Below are 25,477 nucleotides of genomic sequence, written 5' to 3'. Positions count from 1 at the left end.
AACTCATCTCTCTTCATTACTTAATTTTGAGGGAAGGGGAACTATGCTGAAGTGTTGAGGAGCTGGATAGCTGTGGCTGTCATTTTTTTTTTAAGGGACAGGGTCTCACTCTGTCACCCAGGCTGGAGTGCAGTGGTGTGATCATATCTCACTGCAGCCTCCAACTCCTGTGCTCAAGCGATCCTCCTGTGTGGCTGTCATTTAATAGCCTATTGAGAGGCTTCTAGGAGGAAGATTGGCAAACTGAATACAGGGCAATTTTTAGATATAATAACAACTTGATTTTGTTTGTAGTTGAGAAGATTGGCTATTGTTTTTAGTTAGGGAATTTAAATAACTTCTTTAAAACAGTTCCCAAAGGGAAGGGAAGGTAAACTCAAGTGTTATTATGAAGTATAATGGTCTGTCCCTCCAAGTGATAAGTTTGATTCACTGCTAGTAGAGCCAGTTCTGCTTGGCACCTCCCCAGTACTAACTGCCTCTGGCCAAAAAGCTACCAGGCCCTGGTGCCAGATCCTGGGTGTCATGAGCCAAGTAAGAAGAAGGGAGTAGATGGGGAGAGAAGGTAGCTGAGGCAAGCTGTCTCTCCCAGAGAGATGGGTTACAACAGAATCCAATGCAAGCTTTTATGGAGAGACCTATGTGTGGAGACAATAGGCCTGCTTTTTAAATTTCCACAAAATGAGCTAGGTACAGAATACCACTATTTTATTCATTCACTTGGCAAATATTTACTGAGCATCTACTATGTGCCAGGTCCTTTGATAAACACTGGGAGTAAAGTGTTGAACAAAACAGAAGTGTCCCCTGCCCTCAGGGAGCTTACTGTTTCATAGGCGAGGTGAGTGAAAAGCAAGTAAACACACAAATATAGAATTACAAATGGCAAAAGAAAAAATACAGGTGGGGCATGGACTAAGGGTCAGGATGGTGTTGCCATGGTGGCCTGGCATTTAGAGTGAGTTCTGAATAAAGAGAAGGGGGCCACCTTTCAGGCTGAAGGGAACGTGTGTGAAAGCACTTTTGGGATTCAGGCTCTTGAAGTAGCTGGTCAGGCAGGAGGCTCCCTGAAATCTGCTCCACATTTTGCTCCTCACTGTGCAAACCAAGGTGCTCTAGGCTTTGTAGTTGCTCGGGGCACAGAGGACCAGGTGGGTTCCAGAGACTAGCCTGAAAGTTCCCCAGTGAGGATGCATGGTGATAGCCTGCAAGTTTCAGCCAGTTGGATGAGGTGAACTTCCAAAATATTCTTAAACCCTACAGCCTCCGAGACCCATTTCCCAGTGATTTCCATTCCTGGTCATCACTTTCTTTCTGCAGGGGACACTTGCCTGCGGAAAAGCGGTGCCTCGCCTTGGTTAGGGTTAAAGATTGAGGCAGTGCTGGCCTTCAGGAAAAGTGCAAGCAGCAATGGAGAGAGAGCAAAAACTGAAGCCAAGGAAGCAGCCCCTGCCAACAACTTCCGTTCTTTCCCTTTCCTTCGGCATGGCTGCCCAAGGAGCCCCCAGTGACTGTTCATGGTGATCTGTTTGTTTCACAATTGACAAAGAAGGAGGGAGCCCTTTCTGACATTTTTGCCCAGAGGCCCCAGATTTCTCAGTTTGAAACTGCCAAATACGCAACTTTGGGTGGATATTTGGCTGAATCACTTTGAAGGGCTTGTCAGTGCCTAAAATGGAAATTGTTAGAAAGCAAAGGAGGGTGGTTGCCAGCAACCATGAAATGGTAATGACCAAATCATTTATTTTTGCAATGAAATGTCATCCCCTAACACTACAAAGGCAGGTTTTTTCTAGCTTAGAAGTACTGACTACCTATAAAAATCTTCAAAAGTGGTTCTGTGTGCCATGCACATGTACACATAAACCCCATTTCTCTCTCAACCTCTGCCTTCCCTCCTTAACCAAGCTTCTTCCATGTTCCTGGAGCCCAGCCGCAACCTGGGATGAATTAAGATATTGGCTGATTATGAAAAGTAATCAGGCTTCAGCTATCATATAAAATGAAGGGGAGTTCATTTGGTTATTTGTAAGATGGTATGTGGCTCACTTTCCATGTGGGAAAGTCAGTAGGCTATAATAGATCATGCCCCAAAATACGATGTGGGTCTTTTAAAGATCTGTTCAAGTCTAGCTGTAGTTGCACCTGAGAGACATAATACTTAATAAGGTTTCTCCTATCTATCTATCTATCTATCATCTATCTATCTATCTATCATCTATCTGTCTGTCTATCTATCTATCATCTATCTGCTTCATTAGCAGGCAAATCAGGCAAGATCTCCCGTTGTGTACTTTGTATCTTTAAACGCTGACACTTTTTTTTCTCAGTTTAGGAGGAAGAGACTGGAAAATACATTGTGGGTTGACACTGGGGAATGCAAGAGGATCTTTCTTTGAAAACAGCCATTAAGATACTGTTCCCTTGGGCCAATTCCTGGGCAGTTTTAACCACATACAAAGCCCCAGGTTCTTCTTCTAGCTTTTCTGTATTGACTCCTGTGTTAAGATCAGTGAAAATGTATACTATCATATAATTTATTTTAAAGTAATACTTTACAAGCCTTGGCTTGAAAATATTTCAATAACATCTGCACATTCAATACTGAAAAGTAAGATGGCTCCATTCTGCTCTCATTGTAGTAGGCTTTGAGAGGTATCTTTTCTTTGTATCACAGCCATTAGTTCAGTGGTTGATCAGGTTCTTTTTCAACAGAAGTGGCTTTTCCCAAAGTCCTTTGTGATTGTTGGTGTGGGATCTATTTTGTAAGCAGGTTTGCTGTTAAGGAAGGTTATAGGAACATTACCGTTTAGCCATGGACCTTGATCATCTGAATGTGGTAGCCGGGTGGTATCTCAGTGCATTTGAAGCTCATGCTTATGGAATCCCTGTTATGCAAGGGGTTGGGGCAGCCCACTGGAAAAAGTGGCACCAGCGTGGATGAATCCGTCCTTCAGATTCCTTTGTAGGGTTGGCTTAAAGGGCAATTATAAATTAGTCTGTGTCATTTCTGTCCATTGCCCAACCTTTTAAGAGCTCTCCTGGACCTCGATCTGCATGTATCTAATACCACTTTCTCAGCCTCAGTTTCCTTATATGTAACACGAAGGACTTGGACTAGACAAGCTACAAGTTCTCCCCAAACTCTGACACTTGATAAATCTAATGCACTTATCAGCAGAGAGGAATGTGGCTATTTTCCAACACTTTCTTTAGTTTGGGGAAACTAATTTTATATAATGTTCTTTCCCTGTGTTTCCCTTTTAAAAGGAAAACATGACCCATTTCCGGTGTTGTAAAGTTAATACTTTGCAGCTCTGCACGAGGAAGCTTCTTTCTTTGTAGAAGGGGCACGGAATGCCATGGGAACCAGGGCAGGAACCAACACCTGACAAGAGATGCAAGGCACATACGGCATATGGGGCGGGCTGTCCCTCACGGGAGCCAGAATCATCAGTACTAGCCTCAGTCCTCCCATGCAGCTGGCCCCACTCAGAAGCATAATGGTGCGGAGCAGAGATCCCTGAGCCAGCATTCCTGGATTAGAATGCTTACTAGCTGTTTACCTCCAGTGAGTTAATTAACCTTTCTGTGCCTCAGGTTCCTAATCTATAAAATACAAATAATAATCACACTACTGCAGAGTACAGTTGCAAGGACTAGATAAGATCACGTGGCCATGTAAAGTGCTTAGAACAACGTGTAGCACACACATATTAACTGCTCGGCAAATGTTAACTATTTGTCCATTGGGCTCAAATGTCCAAGTATGGATCCAGGAGTTGAAAGGTTGGATTCCACAGGGCCATCCTCCCTCTTGTGTCCAAGACTCTTTGTGGTCTAGGACAACTTTTGTAAGAACAACTTGTATCTGCTCTGGAATAGATGACTTTCGCTTTTCTATAGAGCTACTGTCCAACTAGCCCAGCCTTAGTGTCCCTGGGTTCACAAGTCAGTGATAATGACCAAAAATATGAAAAACTATCTGACGAGAGGGAAAGTGTGCTCACTGAGACCCAAGTAATTGTCTGCCATTTCAGAGGATTTAACAGAGCTCAGACGTGAAGGCTCTTGTAGTTGACAAAGGATCTTTAGAAAAGAATGTTCCCTGAGGGTGCTCCATGTCTACGGAGGCCCAAACAAGAGAAAACAGATTGTGGTTAGACCCAGGGAAGACATTTTTACCACACACAGATAAAATGCTGGGCCACATTCCCAAAACAGGTTATGTAGTGTCTTCCCCTGGTAAATTGGGAAAAGAGTGGCTGGCCATCTGTCCTAGATTGTTTCATAGACCACCAGAGCAGGAAGAACCCTTAGAGGTCATCATATCCAAACCTCTATTTTAAGGATTGAGAATGCTAATACACAGAGGGAGGAGATAATTGCCCTATAGTCATATAGCAAATTATTAGCAGGACCACGATTTAAATCTTAGGCCAACACAGCTTGCCACTGCACCTTAGTTATCTCTTAAGGCACTCAAAGTGCTGTCCCTTCTAGTTCTGGAATGCTCCATGGTATCAATGTACTAAAAAAGTAGCTGAGGCCCACCCAGAAGGACTCAAAGGTATTGAGCAGTATCCAAATTGCAATTCCTCTAGTTTACCCATCCGATTTTGGAGCTCCAGCTGTCAAAGTGTTTCAGCCAAGCCTCCTCATTCAACTAACTGGTCTTAACTTACCATTTGAAAGCAGCTGTGGTTAAAGCAGAGCTTGCTGACTCAGCCCATGTAGTAAGGATGACTAAACACAAGAATTTCCTGTGGAGGGGGGAGGCGGGGGATGGAAAATATCTTTCAAATGCATTTGTTTCAGGGAACCCTTCTGATAAGTCAGGAGGTAGCCCACCGTGGGCCCATGAGGAAAAGCAGCAGGCTGTCCCTGCTCAGCACCAAGGCAGGATTTGCAGATGTTTCCTTTCTTTTTTCTAAACAACATTGTGGCTGTCTCGGCACCATTTTGGTCTGGCCAGCATTTGCACAGAGCTTCATCTGCCAACTGATACAGCCCAAAGCCAAGTGGAGCAGAAGCCTTCCCTGACTGGAGGGGCCTTTCACATTCCTCTGCTCAGAGCCCTTCCCCCAGGGGTGAATTGGGGCTGATCTGCTTTATCTCAAGACAGTTCCAATTCTGAGCCCACCTTGAACTCAAAAGAGAGGATCATTTACGCTGACCGATCAGAAAATACTGTGGGCTGGCTTCCATCTCCAGGATGCACCCTGGGGAGTTTGCAATCTGGAGTAACGTTATCATTTTCGGGTCTGAGTACCACACAGACATTGGACAACTTTAGGAGACAAACATTGACCTTCAGTTGGGTTGCTCACCAGCTTAAAGCGGTAATCCAGTGAACCCAAAATTTGGGTAAATATTTTAAGACTGTTGGCTGGAAAAGAGTCTGCCTGGCTCAATTAGAAAGTGGAAGACACCTGGTGCATTTGGGGGTGACACATTTTATTTACAACTTGCAAGACAGAAAAGGGCAGCAGGGAAAAAGAGAGAGTGAACATACTCAGCCATCTTCTGAAAGCCATATACAACTCAAACAGTTCAGTCATTGAGGATTCAAGTCCAAGGGGTCTGCCTCACCCTCATGCTCACAAGGAGAAAACAGGACTAACTGCCTCCGAGGTCTCAAACAAGACCAAGGATTTTTTTTTTTTTTTTTTTTTTTTTGAGACAGAGACTGCTCTGTTGCCCGGGCTGGAGTGCAGTGGCATGATCTCGGCTCGCGGCAACCTCCGCCTCCCGGGTTCAAGCGATTCTCCTGCCTCAGCCTCTCAAGTAGCTGGGATCACAGGTGCACACCACCACACCTGGCTAATTTTTGTAGTTTTAGTAGAGATGGGATTTCACCATGTTGGCCAGGCTGGTCTTGAACTCCAGACCTCAAGTGATCCGCCAGACTCGGCCTCCCAAAGTGCTGGGATTACAGGCATGAGCCACTGCGCCTGGCCAAGGATCTATTTTTCATAAGCAAGTAAAAATTTCTTAATCTAATGTGGGAAATGTTCTGGAACAGGCAATGTGGAGTAATGGAAAACAAACTGGTCTGGCAGGGGGAGAGGGGAGAAGGAAGGAGGGAGTGTCCTAGTTCCCTTGGGTGTGAAGGGTGACCCAAGAAGTGTAAGCTTTGAAGTGTTATTTTACTTTTCTAAGCCTGTTTCTGATTCAGTAAATACTTTAGCTACACACAGTGCCTAGTAATAATATGTTTTCTGAATAAGTGAGAGTGAGAGAGAAAAAGAAAGCAATGAATATATGAATGAATATGTCAAGAAAGTGAATTAATATATGACAGAATGGTAAGGATTTGCGTAGTTCATGGAGTTGGTTTGAAGCTTAAATGAAGTAATGGTTATGAGTTCTCATTTTCTAACACTACATTTAATAGTTTATCTTTATACTCACTATCTTATTTGAATCTTTCGAGGCTCCTGTGAGATAAGCAGGGTAAGGACTGTCACCTGTCTGATAGAGGGAATTGAGTATCGGAGAGGTGGAGAGGCAATAGATGATGGAACTAGGGGCTCCCCATCCAGTGCTCCTTCTAACGTACCACACAACCTCTTACTTTCAGATGAAAAAGGTTTTTAAAGAAGAAAGTTCTATAGGACCACCACATAGGATCTATGACTTACAACTAAGCACCTTTTATATGAGGGCTTAAACACTGGAAGTGGGCTTAGAAGAAGAAATATCAGGCTAGGACTAACAATGCTATTGAAGATTATGGTAAGAATTTGTCAACTCAAAATACAAGAGGCCAGGGGGAAATGGTGTTGGAATGACTTGGGTTTGGATTATCTAATATTTTTGTAAAAGAACAATGGGACCTCTAGTTGGCAAGGAACTAACAGTTGCTATTTGAAATAACATGGGCCAGTACAAGAAGGCTGACTGTAGACTCAAGTGAGTCAGCCAATATCTACTTAGTTTGTCCCATCAGGTGCCTGGCCTTTCATGAAGCCATCAGCTGTTTAGCAGGAACAGACTTGTGGTCTGAGTCTTCTCGAGGTTTACATGGGTCTTACAACCTTTGACTCATGATACTGAATGGTGCTGTTTAATAAAGTCGTATAGTCTAGTCCCCATCCAGTAAAGCTAGTCCTATCTGATGAGTCACTGTCCACCCTCCAGTGACAAAACAAATGAACAGACAAACAAACAAAAAACTTACTGCCTACTGTACCTGTAGTTTCCAGCTTTGTGTTCTGGACAGTTCTGATGACGGTCGTCTGTGCCATCATCATTTCTAACTGCATGGAGCACTAGGGAAATAGAGATATGTTCATTGTAAGTGTACCTCATGCAGGCAATTAGACATTGAAAACAAAATTTTCATAAAGCAAATCCTTATTTTTGTGCCCTAGATCGGCTTGTTATTTAAAGAAATAATTGATCTCTAGTTTATCATTTTCTAAAACATAGAATTAGGTTTTCTTTTTCTTTTCTTTTCTTTTCTTTTTTTTTTTTTTTTGAGATGGAGTCTTGCTTTGTCGCCCAGGCTCGAGTGCAGTGGTGCAATCTCAGCTCACTGCAACCTCCGCCTCCTAGGTTCAAACAATTCTCCTGCCTCAGCCTCCCGAGTAGCTGGGATTGCCACCATGCCTGGCTAATTTTTGTATTTTCGATGGAGATGGGGTTTCACCATGTTGGCCAGGCTGGTCTTGAACTCCTGACCTCATGATCTGCTTGCCTCGCCCTCCCAAAGTGCTGGGATTACAGACATGAGCCACCGCGTCCAGCCAGAATTAGGTTTTCTTAATGCAGGAGTTTTAAATGTGGGGTCTGTTGCTCTTGGACTAGCTACAGGAAGCTGGGTGAATTTTTCTGAAACTATGTGCAGAATTGTGTTTTTGCTTTTACACACTTTTCTGAGAGGATCTACAGCTTTCCTCAAATTCTCAAAAGGGTTAACACCCAAAAAGATGAAGAAAAACTGAGTGAAAAAAATGGTGGAACTATAATTGTGTTTGTGAGTCCTAAAGTATGCAGCTTCAACTGCAATTTATTAAGAAGGTGGCTTTGTCTCTGTCAATTGCATGGTCTGGTTCTCTTCCTTCTGCTGCCTCTGAAGGATACGTACCCATGGGACATAGTGCCAAGCTTTCACTTTTTCTCTGTCGTATTTGCAGGGTATTAACCATACTAATAGGAGTTAAGTGGCAATTGTTGTAGACTGAAATAAGGTATTATTTGACAACATTTCCAATTCCTTGTCCTCAGTTGTCAACCCCAGAGTACAGCCTATAAGGCAGACATCTTTGTTGCATGACTTCAGCTTCAGAATCAGAGAGCTCTGTGACCTTGGGAAAGTCACTTAATCTCTCTGAGCCTTAGTTTTCATCTGGCAGATGGTAATAATAACAGGGTTGTTGTGAGGATTATAAGTGAGATGATGAGGCTGGGCATGGTGGCTCACGCCTATAATCACAGCCCTTTGGGAGGCTGAGGTGGGCAGATCGCTGGAGCCCAGGAATTCAAGACCAGCCTAGGCAACATAACGAAAACACGTCTCTACTAAGATAAAAATAAAAGATTAGCCAGGCATGGTGGTGCACACCTGTAGTCCCAGCAACTGAGGAAGCTAAGGTGGGAGGATCCCTTGAGCCTGGGAGGTTGAGGCTACTGTGAGCCGTGATTGCACCACTGCACTCCAGCCTGGGCAACAGAGTGAGAACCTGTCTCAAAAAAAAAAAAAGTGAGATGATGTATATAATGTGCTGGAAACATAGTAAGTGCTTAATAAATAGCAATGCCAATGGTACCTGTGCTGATAAGCAAGTTCCTAAGAAGATCCAAAGCTCTTTCCTGAGGATATAGATAGCTCTGTCTGGGAGCTACCTTGCTGCCCGGGGTCATGCTCAGTGGTCCATCCATGGGCATGGGAGCAAAACCAGTCGGACCTTTGTCACTTTATTCAAAACATAGGGTTTGGCCTGTTCAACACTTGTCCTCTGCTAGAAACTGTTGAGGAGCCCTGAAACCATGTTTGACTATTAAACCCAGAAGTTCTATGTAGGGAAAAGGGAGGAACAATTGGTGCAGTCAAATCAACTCAAAAGCTCCAGTCGATGCTTTGACCCAGTAGCAATAATAGTGTCCAAAGGGCCTTCCCATCCCTGTTCTCATTTTATCCTCAAAACAGCCATATGAGGTAAGCAGAGCAGGTGCTGGAGAAGCCACTTATTGCAGCAATGATACAAGCAGGTCCAGAAGTTTTAAGGACTTTGTGAAAATGCTGTGGTTTGTAAATAAGTAAAATTCGTGTGTTAGCAAGAAATGTTTATTGGGTATTCGTTTTTGAATATTGAGTTTATTGAGTATAACTTAATATAGCACAGAGCTGGGCACATGAAAAGGCTTATATAGTCAGATTGGACTGGCAAGAATTTCATGACAACGCATCAAAAAGATTATATATCATGACCAAGTGGGATTTATCCCTGGGATGCAAGGTGAGTTTAACATACACACATCAGTCAATGTGATACACCACATTAACAAAATGAGGCTAAAAACCACCTGATCATCTTAATAGATGCAGACAAAGTATTTGACAAGGTTCAACATCCTTTGTTGATACAAACTCTCAACAAATTAAGTATAGAAGGAACTTCCCTCAACACAGTAAAGACTGTTTGTGAAAAGCCTGCAGCTAACATCATAATCAATGGGGAAAAACTGGAAGCTTTTCCTCCTCTAAGATCCAGTACTAGGCAAGGATCCTAATCTCGCCACTTCTATTCAACACAGTATTGGAAGTACTAGCCAGAGCAACCACACACTTTTTTTGAAAGGCATCCAAATAAGAAAGGAAGAAGTAGGCCGGGCATGGTGGCTCATGCCTGTAATGCCAGCACTTTGGGAGGCCGAGGCAGGCAGATCACTTGAGTTCAGGAGTTCGAGGCCAGCCTGGCCAACATGACGAAACCCTGCCTGTACTAGAAATACAAAAATAAGCTGGGCATGGTGGCTTGCACCTGTAGTCCCAGCTGCTTGGGAGGCTGAGGCACGAGAATCGCTTGAACCCGGGAGGTGGAGGTTGCAGTGAGCCAAGATCGTGCCAGTGCACTCCTGACTGGGCAAAAGAGCCAGACCCAGTCTCCCCGCCGCCAAAAGAAAAAAAAAGAAAGAAAGAAAAGAAAGGAAGAAGTAAAATTATCCCTTTGTAGATGATGTGATCCTATATGTAGAAAATAGATCCCACTAAAAAATCCTGTTAGACCTAACAAATGAATTCAGTAAAGTTGACAATACAAAACCAACACACAAAAATAAGTGGTGTTTCTATACACTAACTACAAACTATACCAAAAAGGAATCAAAACAATCCCATTTACAGTGGCATCAAAAAGAACAAAATATTTAGGAATAAATTTAACCAAGGAGGAGAAAGATCTGTGACACTGAAAACTAAAAACACTGATGAAAGAAATTAAAGAAGATACAAATAAATGGAAAGATATCTTGTGTTTATGGACTGGAAGAATTAATATTGTTAAAATGTCCCTACTACCTAAAGTGATATTCAGGCTGGGCGTGGTGGCTTACACCTGTAATCCCAGCACTTTGGGAGGCCGAGGCAGGTGGATCACTGGAGGTCAGGAGTTTCAGACCAGCTTGGCTAACATGGTGAAATTCTGTCTCTACTAAAAAAATACAAAAATTGGCCAGGCGTGCTGGCGGCTGCCTATAATCCCAGCTACTTGGGAGGCTGAGGCAGGAGAATAGCTTGAACTAAGGAGGCGAAGGCTGCAGTGAGTCAAGATCGCACCACTGCACTCCAGCCTGGGTGACAGAGCGAGACTCTGTCTTAAAAAAAAAAAAAAGTGATATTCAGATTTGATGTAACCCCCATCAAAATTCCAGCAGCATTTTTCACAGAAAGAGAAGAAACAATTCTAAAATTTGTGTGGAACCACAAAAGACCCCAGATAGCTGAAGCAATTTTTTTTGTTTTTGTCTTGTTTTGTTTTGTTTTGTTTTGAGATGGAGTCTTGCTCTGTCGCCCAGGCTGGAGTGCAGTGGCGCGATCTCGGCTCACTGCAAGCTCTGCCTCCCGGGTTCACGCCATTCTCCTGCCTCAGCCTCCTGAGTAGCTGGGACTACAGGCGCCCGCCACCATGCCCAGCTAATTTTTTGTATTTTTAATAGAGACGGGGTTTCACCATGTTAGCCAGGATGGTCTCCATCTCCTGACCTCGTGATCTGCCTGCCTCGGCCTCCCAAAGTGCTGGGATTACAGGCGTGAGCCACTGTGCCCAGCCAAGGTGAAGCAATCTTGAGAGGGAAAAAAAGAGAAAGTTGGGGGCATCACACTTCCTGATTTCAAATTATATTACAGGCAGGTGGTCCAGTGGCTCATGCCTGTAACTCCAGCGCTTTGGGAAGCCAAGTTGGGAGGGTAGCTTGAGTCCAGAAGTTTGAAACCAGCCTCAGAAACACAGCAAGATCCTGTCTCTACAAAATAATTTTTTTTTAATTAGCTGGGCATGGTGGTGCATGCCTGTAGTTCTAGCTACTCGGGAAGCTGAGGTAGGAGGATTGCTTGAGCCCAAGAGTTCAAGGTTACAGTGAGCTATGATTTTGCCACTGCTCTCTAGCCTGAGCAATGAGCAAGACCCTCTCTCTTAAAAAAATTATATTAAAAATCTATAGTAATCAAAACAGTATAACTCTGGCATTAAAAAAGACACATAGACCAATAGAATAGAATAGAAAGCCCATAAATAAACCCAAGCATACACAGTCAACTAATTTTTAACAAGGGTGCCAAGAAGACACCATGGAGAAAGGGCATCTTTTCAACAAATGGTGTTGGGAAAACTGGATATCCACATGCAAAAGAATGAGATTAGACTTTTATACCATACATAAAAATCAACTCAAAATTGATTAAAGGCCTACATGTAAGACCTGAAACCATAAAGCTAGAAGAAAACCTAGCAGAAAAGCACCTTGACATTAGCTTTGGCAATGATATTTCAGATATCACACCAAAAGCTCAGATTACAAAAGCAAAAATAAAGAAGCGAGACTACATCAAGCTAAAAGCTTCTGTACAGCAAGGAAAATAATCAACAAAATGAAAAGGCAGCCTACAGATTGGGGGAAAATATTTGCAAATAATATATCTAATAAGGGGCTAATATCCAAAATATGTAAGGAACATACACAACTCAATGGCAAAATAAATCAATAAATAACCTGATTTAAAAATGGGCAAAGGGGCCAGGAGCGGTGGCTCATGCTTGTAATCCCAGCACTTTGGAAGGCCGAGGTGGGCGGATCACGAGGTCAGGAGATCGAGGCCACGGTGAAACCCCGTCTCTACTAAAAATACAAAAAAATTAGCCGGACGTGGTGGCGGGCACCTGTAGTCCCAGCTACTTGGAGAGGCTGAGGCAGGAGAATGGCGTGAACCCGGGAGGCGGAGCTTGCAGTGAGCCGAGATTGCGCCACTGCACTCCAGCCTGGGTGACAAAGCGAGACTCTGTCTCAAAAAAAAAAAAAAAAAAAAATGGGCAAAGGATCTGAATAGACGTTTATCTAAAGAAAACATACAAATGGCCAACAAGTATATGAAAAGGTGCACGATATCACTAATCATTAGGGAGATGCAAATCAAAATCACAATGAGATATCCCGTACATCTGTTAGGTTGGCTATTGTCAACAAGTCAAAAGATAACAAGTGTTGGCAAAGATGTGGAGAAAAAGGGACCCACCTGTACACTGCTGGTGGGAATGTAAATGAGTAAAGCCATTACGGAAAACAGGATAGAGGTTCCTGAAAAAATTAAAAGTGGAATTACCATATGGCCTATCAATTCCCCTTCTGGATATATACCCAAAGGAAATGAAATCAGCACCTCGTGGAGATATCTGTCCTCCCATGTTCACTGCAGCATTATTCACAATAGCCAAGATTCAGAAACAATTTGTGTCCATGGATGGATGCATAGATAAAGAAATTGTGGTGGCCGGGCACAGTGGTTCACGCCTGTAATCCCAATGCTTTGGGAGGCCGAGGCAGGAGGATAGTTTGAAGCCAGGAGTTCGAGACCAGCCTGTGCAATTATAGTGACACCCTGTCTTTACAAAAGTAAAAAAAATTAGCTGGGCGTGATAATGCACATCTGTAGTGCCAGCTACTCTGGAGGTGGAGGTGGGAGGATAGCTTGAGCCCAAGAGTTTGAGGCTACAATGAGCTATGATGGCACCACTGCACTCCAGCCTGGGCAACAAAGTGAGACTCTATATAAAAAATGAAATTGTGGTATGTATGTATATTTGTGTGTGTGTGTGTGTGTCTGTGTGTGTATCATATATACGGAATATTATTCAGCCTAAAAGAGAGGGTGATCCTGCCATTTGTGACAACATGGCTGAACCTGGAAGACATTAGGCTAAGTGAAATAAACCAGGCACAGAAAGAAAATACTGAATGATCTCACTTATATGTAGAATGTAGAATTTTTAAAAAGAGCTGATGATGTACAGCATGAGGACTATAGTTAATGACATTGTATGTAATTTCCTAAGAGAGTGGAGTTTAGGTGCTCTTACCACACAAAAAAGTACTTATGTGAAGTGATGGATATATTAATTTGCTTGATTGTATTATTTTACTATATATATATACACACATCTTGTTATACACCTCAAATATATATGCAATAAACATTTTAAAAGAATATGTGAAAGTAAAATCATAAGAAAGTATAACTAGACACTGGGTGGTCTGGTACAGCTAAGAGCTGTGAGACTGTAGCAAAGGGAGATGTAGGTCGGTTGCAGGATCCAGGGAAGGCTTCCTGGAGGAGGTGGACCCTGGGCTGCTAGGGAGGCGGAGGGAAGCAGTGTGCCAGGCAGATAAGCAGGAGCATAGAGGCTGGGATGAGCAGGTTGGGGGAATGGAGGGGCTCACACAGTGGTCAGCCAGGGGGGTCGCTTTGGGAAATAGTGGGAATTTTGATTAAAGAGGTTATGGAAGGCATCGATTGCTCAAACAAGGGAAGGGGACTGGACTTGATTTGGTCGGCGGTGAGGGGCAGTGAGGTGTGGCAACAGAGCGGCAAGAAAAGGGAGTGGAGTCAGAGAGTCCAGCTGGGAGCCAGGAGTAAGAATCTAGCCATCAATGATCAGAGTCTGGCTAGGATGAAGCCATAGAAACAGAGAAAGGGGAAGGATGAAAGCGCTCACTGGTCTCTAGAGCCTTTGCTTGGAGTAACACAAAGACCTTTCTCTCTGTAAGGAGCAAGCCCATTTTTGGTCTTTATATTTCTACAGCATGAGAAATGCCTCTTTCATCCAGGAGCACGTGCCCTGCTTGAAGAAAACCAGGCAAGACAGCTTGCAAAGGAGAGAGCCTGAGAGATGACTTTTCATGTTGCACAATGGTTCTTCACCAAAGGAGTCACAGAGGGTCTTTTGACATAGACACTGCCCTAACTTATGTGCAAGTTACTGCCCTGCATCCTAGGGAGGCTTTGGGGTGTGGGATGACAAAGTACCTCCACAGTCCCCTTCCTCCGCCTCTGCCCAGAGTTCTACTTGATGTAACATGTCTTGTGAGGCTTTTCAGGTGGGAAAATGCTCTCTCAGCCTTCACAGGTCAGTCATGAACCTGGTCCCACATGGACACAATTCTGTTGACATTTTAGCATGAAAGGTACAAAAGGGAGATCTGCAAAGGGGTCTCAGGATTCAGTTCCCTGGATCGTCCTGTGTCTTTCTCAGATTTGAGGTTTTTCCTTTTATTTTGGAGATGGGGCCTCACTATGTTGTTCAGGCTGATCTGGAATTCCCAGGCTCAAGCGATCCTCCCAAGTCAGCCTCCCGAGTTGCTGGGGTTACCAGTGTTAGCCACCCAACCCATCTCAGATTTGAGCATTTCTTTCAGAAATATGAATGAGGTGCTTTCATGTGGAGACCCCTCTGAGGCTCTGAAGCATCATTTCTACCTGCTATATGTGCCTGAGAAACCCATGCCTGGCCCAATCCCCATATACCCTCAAGTACAAATGGGATAATAGGACCCCCCGGGTGTCCATGCACTTGACCAAGGTTGCTCTTAGAGGCTGGATTCAGCACAGATTCAGCTACTCCAGCTCAGGGGCAGGGCAAAGCAAAGGTACCAACACATTCATCTGGCTGGAAAAGGAGGATTTTGTTTTTACTAACTTTAAAGGAATATAAAAATGACTTTGTTGTGATTGAATTGCCTTGCTGGATGAAGTGCCCTGTGGCTCCAGGGCTTAGAGAGGATTGTATGGAGACTGTGTATTTCCTTATGTATGTTTCTATATAGATATATTTCCTTATATACAAACATCTGCACAGTTGTGTTTGGGAGCCCCAGGCTAAAACTAAGACCCTGACATTTTTGAAACTTTGTTGGATAGAAACTAGGGGTGGAGAAATCCTGTTTAATGGCTGCAAGTAGTTTTTAGCTCATAAGAGATGAAACATTTGATATTCATTTAGGACAAACTCTTCCTGTTTTAATGATAGCATCTCCTATGTATTGAGAGCTTCCTATGTGTCCGGCACTGTGCTAAACGCTTTACATACATAATCTCATTTAATCTTCACAGTGTCCTTAAAAGTGAGGTACTATTGTTGTCCTCCATTTTACAGAGAAGTAAAGTGATGGAAAGAGAGGTTTAGGGACTTGATTAAGGCAAGGTGGCTAATAGGTGGAAAGCTGGGGTTTGAACTATAGTCTTAATGACTGTGCAAAACGTCCTGGTGAGAACTACTTAAGTTTCTTCTCTCTGCAAATTTAAAGCAAATACTTTCTAATGAAATCAGATGTGGTACAAGAAGCAAAAATGGTTTTGCAAGGAGGAAGATATACAAAGTCATCTACCAGGGAGGCAGAGTAGCATTTCTGCAAACTAGTTTGCTATTGGAGCAATTACATCTCGGCTGAAGAGAGAACAAGTACGGTGAGGTGATGGAGTGGAGTTTGACTTTGAGTGCCTTGAGTGCAAGAAGCCAAGAGCCAGAGGCTGACAGGCCTGAGAAACCATAGCACCCATGGAGCTGCTTCTAAGCCCAGGGGTTCAAGTGTGACCTAGAGTTGGGCAGAGCAGACAACCAGCTCATTGCACTAAACCTACACCTGCCTTGTGTCTCGTGCCTTTTTATCACGGTAGTTTTTAACTCGTTATTTCTGGCACACTGGAAAGTTTTCATTTTTGGGTTGTCCACTGTGAATCTAACTACCGTATTGAACTATTATTCATTCTTTTGTGAAATTTTAATTCAGTTACACCTCTTGGGTTTCTAGATATGCAAGCATATCATTGCAAATATATATGCATATATATATATACATATGTGTATATGCATATATATGCATATATATACATATGTGTATATGCATATATATGCATATATATACATGCATATATATGCATATATATACATATGTGTATATGCATATATATATACATATGTGTATATGCATATATATGCATATATATACATATGTGTATATGCATATATATGCATATATATATACATATGTGTATATGCATATATATACATATGTATATGCATATATATACATATGTGTATATGCATATATACATATGTATATATACATATATACATATGTGTATATGCATATATATACATATGTATATACATATATATACATATGTGTATGTGCATATATATACATATGTGTATACATATATATACATATGTATATGTATGTGTGTGTGTGTGTGTTTATATATATATATATCTACTTTACAGATAAAGATTAACTAAGGCACTCAGAGAGGTTTAGAAATTACTCTAGGTCAGACAGCTAATACGTGATAGTGCACAGATTTAAAAATAGGCCTACCTTCAGATCTGGAGCTGTAAATTACTATACAATATCTCTCATACATAAATTACATTTTTATAAAAATGAGATGATACTGTATACATTCTTTGTAATGTCCTTTCACTTAATAACTTTCTTATATGTCTAGATATATTCAATAACATAATTTTAAGGATGTATAAAATAACTTTATCATAAAAGTATAGGCCAAGAGTGGTGGCTGATGCCTGTAATCCCAGCACTTTGGGAGGTCAAGGTGGGCAGATCACTTGAGCCCAGGAGTTCGAGACCACCCTGGGCAACATGGCAAAATCCCATCTCTACAAAAAAACACAAAAATTAGCCAGGCATGGTGGTGCATACCTATAATCCTATAAGCTACTCAGAAGGCTGGGGTAGGAGGAACACTTGAGCCCTGGAGGTGGAGGTTTGCATGAGCCTTGATCATGCCACTGTACTCTATCCGGGGCAACAGAGTGAGACCCTGTCTCAACAAAAGTAAAATAATTAACTTATTGAGTGCTTAAGATGGATGAGACATCTTAACATGTATTATTTCAAATAAATTTGTTTACACGAGGCAGGATTACTGGTTGCTGTAGTCACATCAGTTCAGAAACTCCAGCTTGTCACTCTCCTACTTGCTGGCACCCCAGCCTGTCACCCTCGACCAGCTTTGGAGCTGTGGGATCTGCATGGATTGTTATGCTATCCAATGCAAAATGCCCTTGTCTTATTCATATGGGTAAGGAGCAAGCAGCAAGTATCTGGACTGAGCACAGGGCATGGCAAAGGCAGCCAGAGTGACCCTCCATGTTGACAAGGATTCCTGGGAGGATTTAATGTTACTAGTCTAAATTAGGGACCAAGGAAAACTGTTCTCATCTAGTTTCCTGGAAGCTTTGCAATGATACTGGAACCCTAGGAAAACCATAGACGAGAAGAGATTTTAGGAAGTACAGGAGCCAAAGGTGAACAGACACCATTGGTGGGTTGAGGGGGACCAGGTATAGTGAAAGCATCAACACTAACATCTTGCCCACAAATAAGATCCCTTCCAGCCAGGTGCGGTGGCTCACACCTGTAATCCCAGCACTTTGGGAGGCCAAGGCAGGTGGATCACGACGTCAGGAGTTCAAGACCAGCCTGGCCAACATGGTGAAACCCCATCTCTACTAAAAATATAAAAATTATCCAGGTGTGGTGGCACACGCCTGTAATCACAGCTACTCAGGAGGCTGAGGCATGAGGATCACTTGAACCTGGGAGGCAGAGGTTGCAGTGAGCTGAGATTACGCCATTGCACTCCAGCCTGGGTGACAGAGCGAGACTGTCTAAAAAAAAATTTTTTTCTTCTACTGATGCACAATGTCTATTTAATGCTGCTATGCTTATACTATAAACTGAACTGTGTCTCCTCAAAATTCATATACTGAAACCTGAACCTGCAATGTGATGGCATTTGGAGGTGGGGCTTCGGGGAGGTACTTAGATTTAGATGAGGTCATGAAGGTGGGTTCCCCATGTTGGGATTTGTGCCCTTATGGAAGAGGAAAAGACCAGAGCTTGGAACTCCCTCACTTTCTCTTCACCCAGATGCACCAAGGGAAGGCCATGTGAGGCAGGAAGAGGGCCTTCACCAGGAACTGAATTGGACAACACCTTGATCTTGGACTTTCCAGCTTCCAAAACTGGGAGAAATCAATGTCTGTTGTGTATATTTTTGCTATGGTGGCCTGAGCAGACTAAGACACTGGTCATTTACTTCAACTGATTGCCTACATTTTGAAAGTGTTAGAGAAGAATGGTTTATGCTTCTCAGATGGCTCTCAGAATTACGTTAGAAAATATATTTTATTCATTCTTTAAGAAAAACCCACAAACAATTACCGAGTACCTGCTATGTGCCAGGCACTCTTCTAAGCAGTGACCAAGGCAGACATGATCCCTGCCTTCATGTAGCTTACAATCTAATGGAAAAGGCAGACATTGAACAAATAATCTTATAAATAGTGATGTTATTTCCAGTTGCTATGTGGTGGTAATGAAGAAGTGAAGGAGCTATGAACAGATATAAGAGGGGACCATGACCTCAAGAGGGAGGATGAGATGGCTTCCCTGTATGTGTGCATGCGCTTTCCAGCACATGGTGGGAGATGACGATGACATTACTAGCAGAAAGAATGGCACCACAGGCCAGGTGTGGTGGCTCATGCCTATGATCCTAACACTTTGAGAGGCCGAGGAATGAGGATCATTTGAGCCCAGGAGGTCAAGGCTACGGTGAGCTATGATTGCACCACTGCACTCCAGCCTGGGTGGGAGAATGAGACCACTGTCTCTAAAAAAAAGAAAAAGAGGCCGGGCACGGTGGCTCACTCCTGTAATCCCAGCATTTTAAGAGGCCGAGGTGGGCGAATCATGAGGTCAGGAGGTACAGACCATCCTGACCAACATGGTGAAACCCCATCTCTACTAAAATACAAAAAATTAGCCGGACGTGGTGGTGGGCGCCTGTAGTCCTAGCTACTCGGGAGGCTGAGGCAGGGGAATCGCTTGAACCTGGGAGGCGGAGATTGCAGTGAGTGGAGATGGCGCCACTGCACTCCAGCCTGGTGACAGAGCAAGACTCCATCTCAAAAAAAAAAAAAAGAAAGAAAGAAAGAAAGAAAAAGAAGAGTGATACAATTTGATGGAATAAAGCACATTTACAGTGTTGTCCAACCACCACCACTATCTATTTCCAGAACATTTTCATCATCCCAAAAGAAAATCCTATGCCCCTTTAAGTACTCACTCCCTGTTGTTTCCTCCCCCTTGCCCTACATAACCACTGATCTATTTTCTGTATCTGTGGATGTGAACATTCTGGATATTTCATGTAGCTGGGATCATATAGCAGTGTTTTTGTGTCTGGCTGCTTTCACTTAGCATAATGTTCTCAAGGTTTATCCAAACTGTAGCACGTATCAGCACTTCATTCCTTTTTATGGCTGAATAATATTCCATTGTACTGATAGACTACATTTTGCTTGTCTGTTGATCAGCTGATGAACATTTAGATTGTTTCAACCTCTTGGCTATTATCAATAGTGCTGCTAAACATTTGGGATACAAGTTTTTGTTTGAACACCTATTTCCAATTCTACTGGATATGTATCTAGGAATAGATTTGCTGGGTCATATGGTAATTCTGTGTTTAACTTACTGAGGAACAAGAAAATAGCACTACTTTTATTGTTGTAAAGAAAAACTCAACAACCAAAACATAATCATATGGAGATATGTATTTTTGTATTTTTCTTTTGCAGCTTGAAGGAATACACATTTGTTGTCTCCATTTTCATGGTTCAGTCCGGGCACAGCTTAGCTGGGTCCTCTGCTCAGTGTGTCATGAGCCTGCAGTCCAGGTGTTGTCTAGGATGCATTCTCATCTGGAGATCTGGAGCTTGGGGTCCGCATCCAAGCTTGTTGAGGTTGTTGACAGAATTGAGTTCCTTGCTGCTCTAGAGCCGAGGCTCTCACTTCCCGGAGGCTGCCCCTCTCTCCACAACCTTGTTTGCTTCTTCATGTCCAGCAGGAAATGCTGTCTCTCTTCAGGGAGGGCTAATAGCTTTCACTTGATTACATCAGCCCCACCCAAGATAATGTTTTTTGTTTTGTTTTGTTTTGTTACAGTCCTGAGGCCTTTTTTTTTTTTTTTTTACATATATACCTATTATGCCATGAATTCATGCGGAGTAGTTTCCAGCAGCTCCGGCTCCTCCCCCTTGGTTCTCGCACAGTGTGCTTCTCTGGGTGGAGCAGGCTAGTGCTTCAGTTGAACCCAGGTACCTTTCTCTTTGGCTTCCTTTTTTTCTGAACAGTTTCCTTCATGCGATTCAGGATGCTATTTTTTGGCTCTTAATAAAGTGCTTAATATGCTCAATATGCACATTAATTCTCTTGGCAAGAATCTTACCCTTGTGTTTTTAAAACAATGCCAACAGCACACTGGGTAACAATGTAGGCTCTTCCAGTTTTGCCATGAAAACGTTTGTGGGGTATTCCTTTCTGAACAGTGCCCATTCCCTTGATGTCTACAATATCACCTTTCTTGTAGATTCACAGGTATGTGGCCAAAGGAACAAACCCATGTTCTCTAAAAGGCCTAGAGAACACATATTGGGTGCCTCTTCTCTTTCTCTTTGTGTTCATTATTTTGGCAAAATACTAGAAGATGGTGGTTCTGGCCAAAAGTGATCATCTGTCTTTTTTGTTAACTCAAAATCAGCTGATATGTGACTTTAATTACATCTTGAAGCTATATTTTAAAATATTTTGTACAGATGTAGAGGGTACAAGTGCAGACTTCCTACATGCATATATTGTACCATGGTGGAGTTTGGGCTTTTGATGTATTTATCACTCGAATAGTGAACATTGTATCCAATAGGAAATTTTCTGCAAAAGACATGATTTCATTCTTTTTTATGGCTGGGTAGTGTTCCATGATGTATAGCTACCACATTTTCTTTATCCAATCCACCACTGATGGACACTTAGGTTGATTCCATTATCTTTGCTATTGTGAATAGTGCAGTGATAAACATGAGTGCAGGTATCTTTGTGATATAATGATTTCTTTCCCTGTGGGTAGATACCCAGTAGGGGACTCTTGGATCGAATGATATTTCTAATTTTAGTTCTTTGAGAATGGATCAAATGATATTTCTATTTTTTGTTCTTTCAGAACTATCCCTACTGTTTTCCATAAGTTGTGCTAACTTACATTCTAACCAACAGTACATAGCATTCCCTTTTCTCCACATCCTCACCAACATCTATTTTTCTTTTTAATTATAGCCATTCTGACTGGTGTAAGATGGTATCTCATTGTGGTTTTAATTTGTGTTTCTCTGATTAGTGATGTTGAGTATTTTTTCACGTTTATCGTCCACTTGTATGTTTAAAGCTATATTTTTAAGCATTATGATAAGCAATCTAGCCAGATTAGTGAAAAAATGAACCCTACTCTCAAGGAGGAGAATCCATGTGAGTAATTCAGCACACGCACATCACTACAGTTAGAAAAACTACACAAATACAACTTTTTTTTTATTTTGAGATGGAATCTCACTCTGTCACCCAAGCTGGAGTGCAGTGGTGCGATTTCGGCTCACTGCAGCCTCCGCCTCCCAGGTTCAAGCGATTCTCCTGCCTCAGCCTCCTGAGTAGCTGGGACTACAGGTGCATGCCACCATGCCCAGCTAATTTTTTTGTATCTCTAGTAGAGACCGGGTTTCACCATGTTGGCCAGGATGGTCTTGATCTCTTGACCTCGTGATCCACCCGCCTCGGCTTCCCAAAGTTCTGGGATTACAAGCGTGAGCCACCATGCCCAGCCACAAATACCACTTTCTATTGGCCAACCCAGGAAGAAACATGAACTTCCTTCCTCAAGTTTGAGGCTGGAGTCTTTGTCATAGCCTTCAGTCACTAGTGAGACTGGTGTTCTCCTCATCCAACCATGAACACATTGAGGACAAGGGCACATCTGAGTCATCTCTGTCATCCCAGTGCATGGCACAGTCAACATTTGTTGGTGGAAGGAAGGCAGGAATGCCACCCATCCCCCCCGGGGAGATGGTCTTGGGCACAGTCTCTCTTTGCATTGCTCCTGCAGGGTGCTGAGCCACCTCTGCCCTCACAGCAACCTCCTCTCCATCATCCATCACTTCAGGTCACTTGATGAGCAAGCCAGATGATAGCACTTTTCAGCTACACAAATGGATAAATCACAGAAACCAACATTTGTCAGACTCAGCTATCCTGATTCTTCTTGTGAACAAAATGATCATTAATTCCTTTGGACGAGTCCCCTAGTCTCCAGCCATTTGTCTCCTTTCCCCATGGGCAAATAAAAATGGGAATCTTATTAGTGGTCTCTAGTCATCTCATAGCATTGCGGGGAGAGCTGAAGCTGGATGAATGGACATCCCTGAGCTTGTGGAGTTCTCATCAAGTGGGCAGTGACTGGGTATGATCCCCTTTGGAGCCTGTCACTGCTGTTGACATTGAAAATACCGGTGTGGAAACAAATGCTGTCTTTGTCACAGGCTCAACTACAGGGGCCTCTCCTTCCCTAAGCTGGCAGCTGAGGCTAAGTACTTGAGATCCCTGGGCCAGCTGTTGTGAAGTAAACGCCAGGCAGTAGGTAAGGCAAGATTCAGAACTGGGCAGAAAGCCAGGCTGGAGAGGGAGCATTGATAGGAGGGGAGCACAAAAGTTGGCAAACAAATGCTTTCCAAGTAGATTTTAAAAAACACAATCTGGCCTCTAAAGTAGACAAAGCACCAATGGGGGGTGCAGGGGTGGGGGTGCTGCCTGAAAATGCCTGCTCTATCAGCTCAAGAAGATTCTAGAACTGGAAAGGCACTGTGAGCAATGTTTCCCGAGGAGGCTTCCCTTGGAGCACAGAAAGATAGCCACACCCTTTGAAGTTAGCTGGGAGCTTACAAAGGGCCGTGTTGTTTCCACTAAGGAAGAATGATAGCCCTGCATAATGGTGTCCTTATTCTGTAAACCCCAGACCTTGTGCGATGAGGGGCAAAGGGGGAGGAAATGGTTGGCAAAACACATACTTTTAGCTTGCTTACTGGTCAATATGGAAGGTCTTCCCTAGGAAGATGGTGTGGTCAAAGTCAGGGGTCTGTTTCAACTCTCTTCCAAGGATGATTGCTAAATCATATCAAGATACCTTTTTAATTTGATGATGGCTGATGTAAGTTTCCAAATGCTCACATCTTCTGTCATATTTGATGTATTTCAGTGAATCATGCCACAAGCTGAGAGGCTCTAGAGATGAAAGGCTGATGAGAAAAAATGGATGAGCCCATTGTTTTACATCAGAATGTGAATGGTGATATTTCTGAGTAGTGGGATTCCTGTCACACAAAAGGGGAAGTCAGTAGGCTAGCAGTAGCTGCCAAGGGCAGCTTATTGGACAATTATTAGGGAACGGAATCCTAAAATTGAAATTTTAACATAGCCTTGATCAACTTTGGAATGCCTATGGTATTGCATCATACATGCTTATGTCAGGGACCACTTCCAAAATTCTGACTCAGCTCCCAGGCCAATGAAACCATTTCAGCATGTGAATTACACCCCTGGTGTCATCCAAGGGAATTTTTGTCAGCCCTGGTGCCCAGGACTGATTCCATTAGGCCTAGGAGAAGCTGTGTGGTGCAACAGAAAGAGCCATGAGGAGCCCTGAGCTCTAGTCCTAGCTCTGTTGCCAATTAACTGTCATTCCAAGTGAATCTTTTAGTGAATCTGTGTCTTGGTTTCTTCAGCAGTTAAAAAGAGACAGTTGAATTTGATGAGTTAGTCTCTTACAGCTTTAAAAATAAAAATACATGTTTCATAGCTTGGCATTCAACAAAGAATTGTGCCTATGTAAGTAATCTAATTTTATAATTTTCTTTAGGTATGAAAGGGACCTTAAACATCATATAGTCCAACTCCCTTATCATACAGATGTAGAAACCAAGGTCCAGAAATGGGAAGGGATTTGATCAATTAGTGCAGAATTAGGGTTAGAGATCAGGTTTCTGGATTCCCAGTCCAGTGCATTTTCCACTACATTTATTTTTAAATCAAGTAATACCTGAGCATGGTTTAAAAATATCAAATAGGCAGCTGGGTGCGGTGGCTCACACCTGTAATCCCAGCACTTTGGGAAGCTGAGGCGGGTGGATCACGAGGTCAGGGGATCGAGACCATCCTGGCTAACACGGTGAAACCCCATCTCTACTAAAAATACAAAAAAAATTACCCAGGCATGGTGGCGGGCACCTGTAGTCCCAGCTACTTGGGAGGCTGAGGCAGGAGAATGGCGTGAACCTGGGAGGTGGAGCTTGCAGTGAGTGGAGATCATGCCACTGCATTCCAGCCTGGGTGACAGAGCAAGACTCCGTCTCAAAAAAGAAGAAAAAAAATATATATATAATAATACAGAGAGCTGATAATAAAAAACAACAGTTCTCTGCCCCACTCCTCCCCATCCCCAGTCCCACTCCTCAGAGGCAACCATTTTTTAACAGATTCTGTTGGCAATTCATCTGACAGTTACTTCTGAATCTTTGAATATTACTCTGTTCCCATTCTTGATTTATCCATTTTGGATATTATCTATTAACTCCCTGTTATAAAGATGGAAGATTTAGCTCACATAACATTACTCCCAACTGCCTCTCTTTCTTCTGCCTCCCCATGGTTGATAGCGTTATTTTATGAGATTTTAAAAAATTCACTTTTTAAAATAGCATGCTATTTTAAAATTTACTTTTTTGGTGTACAGCTCTATGAGTTTAGGCAAATACATAAAGTCATGTAACTGCCACCGCAATCATGATATGGAACAGTTCCATTACCCCCCAAATCCCCTCATGCTACCCTTTGTAATTGGCTCCTCCCTTTACCCCCTACACTGATCTGTTTTGTTGCTACAATTTTATCTTTTCCAGAATGCCCAGAAATTGAATAATATGCTATATAACCCTTTGAGACTGACTTCTTTCACTAAGTATAACTATTCTGAGATTCATGTATGTGTTGTTCATTCTTTTGTATTGCTGAA

General features: G+C 42.8%; 1 protein-coding gene and 1 pseudogene across 4 annotated transcripts in view; one reads left to right on the top strand and one right to left on the bottom strand.

The window, feature by feature from the left end:
- PLAC1 (placenta enriched 1) overlaps nucleotides 1-25,477 on the top strand; it is a 202,976-nt gene that overhangs the window by 140,485 nt on the left and 37,014 nt on the right. The window lies entirely within an intron of this gene.
- The window catches only part of LOC105738103, a 61,445-nt pseudogene that overhangs the window by 24,751 nt on the left and 11,217 nt on the right, over nucleotides 1-25,477 (bottom strand).

The sequence above is a fragment of the Nomascus leucogenys genome, chromosome X, assembly GCF_006542625.1.
Source record: "Nomascus leucogenys isolate Asia chromosome X, Asia_NLE_v1, whole genome shotgun sequence".
NCBI classification, from domain to species: Eukaryota; Metazoa; Chordata; class Mammalia; order Primates; family Hylobatidae; genus Nomascus; species Nomascus leucogenys.
This window is presented reverse-complemented; position numbering and strand designations above follow the sequence as displayed.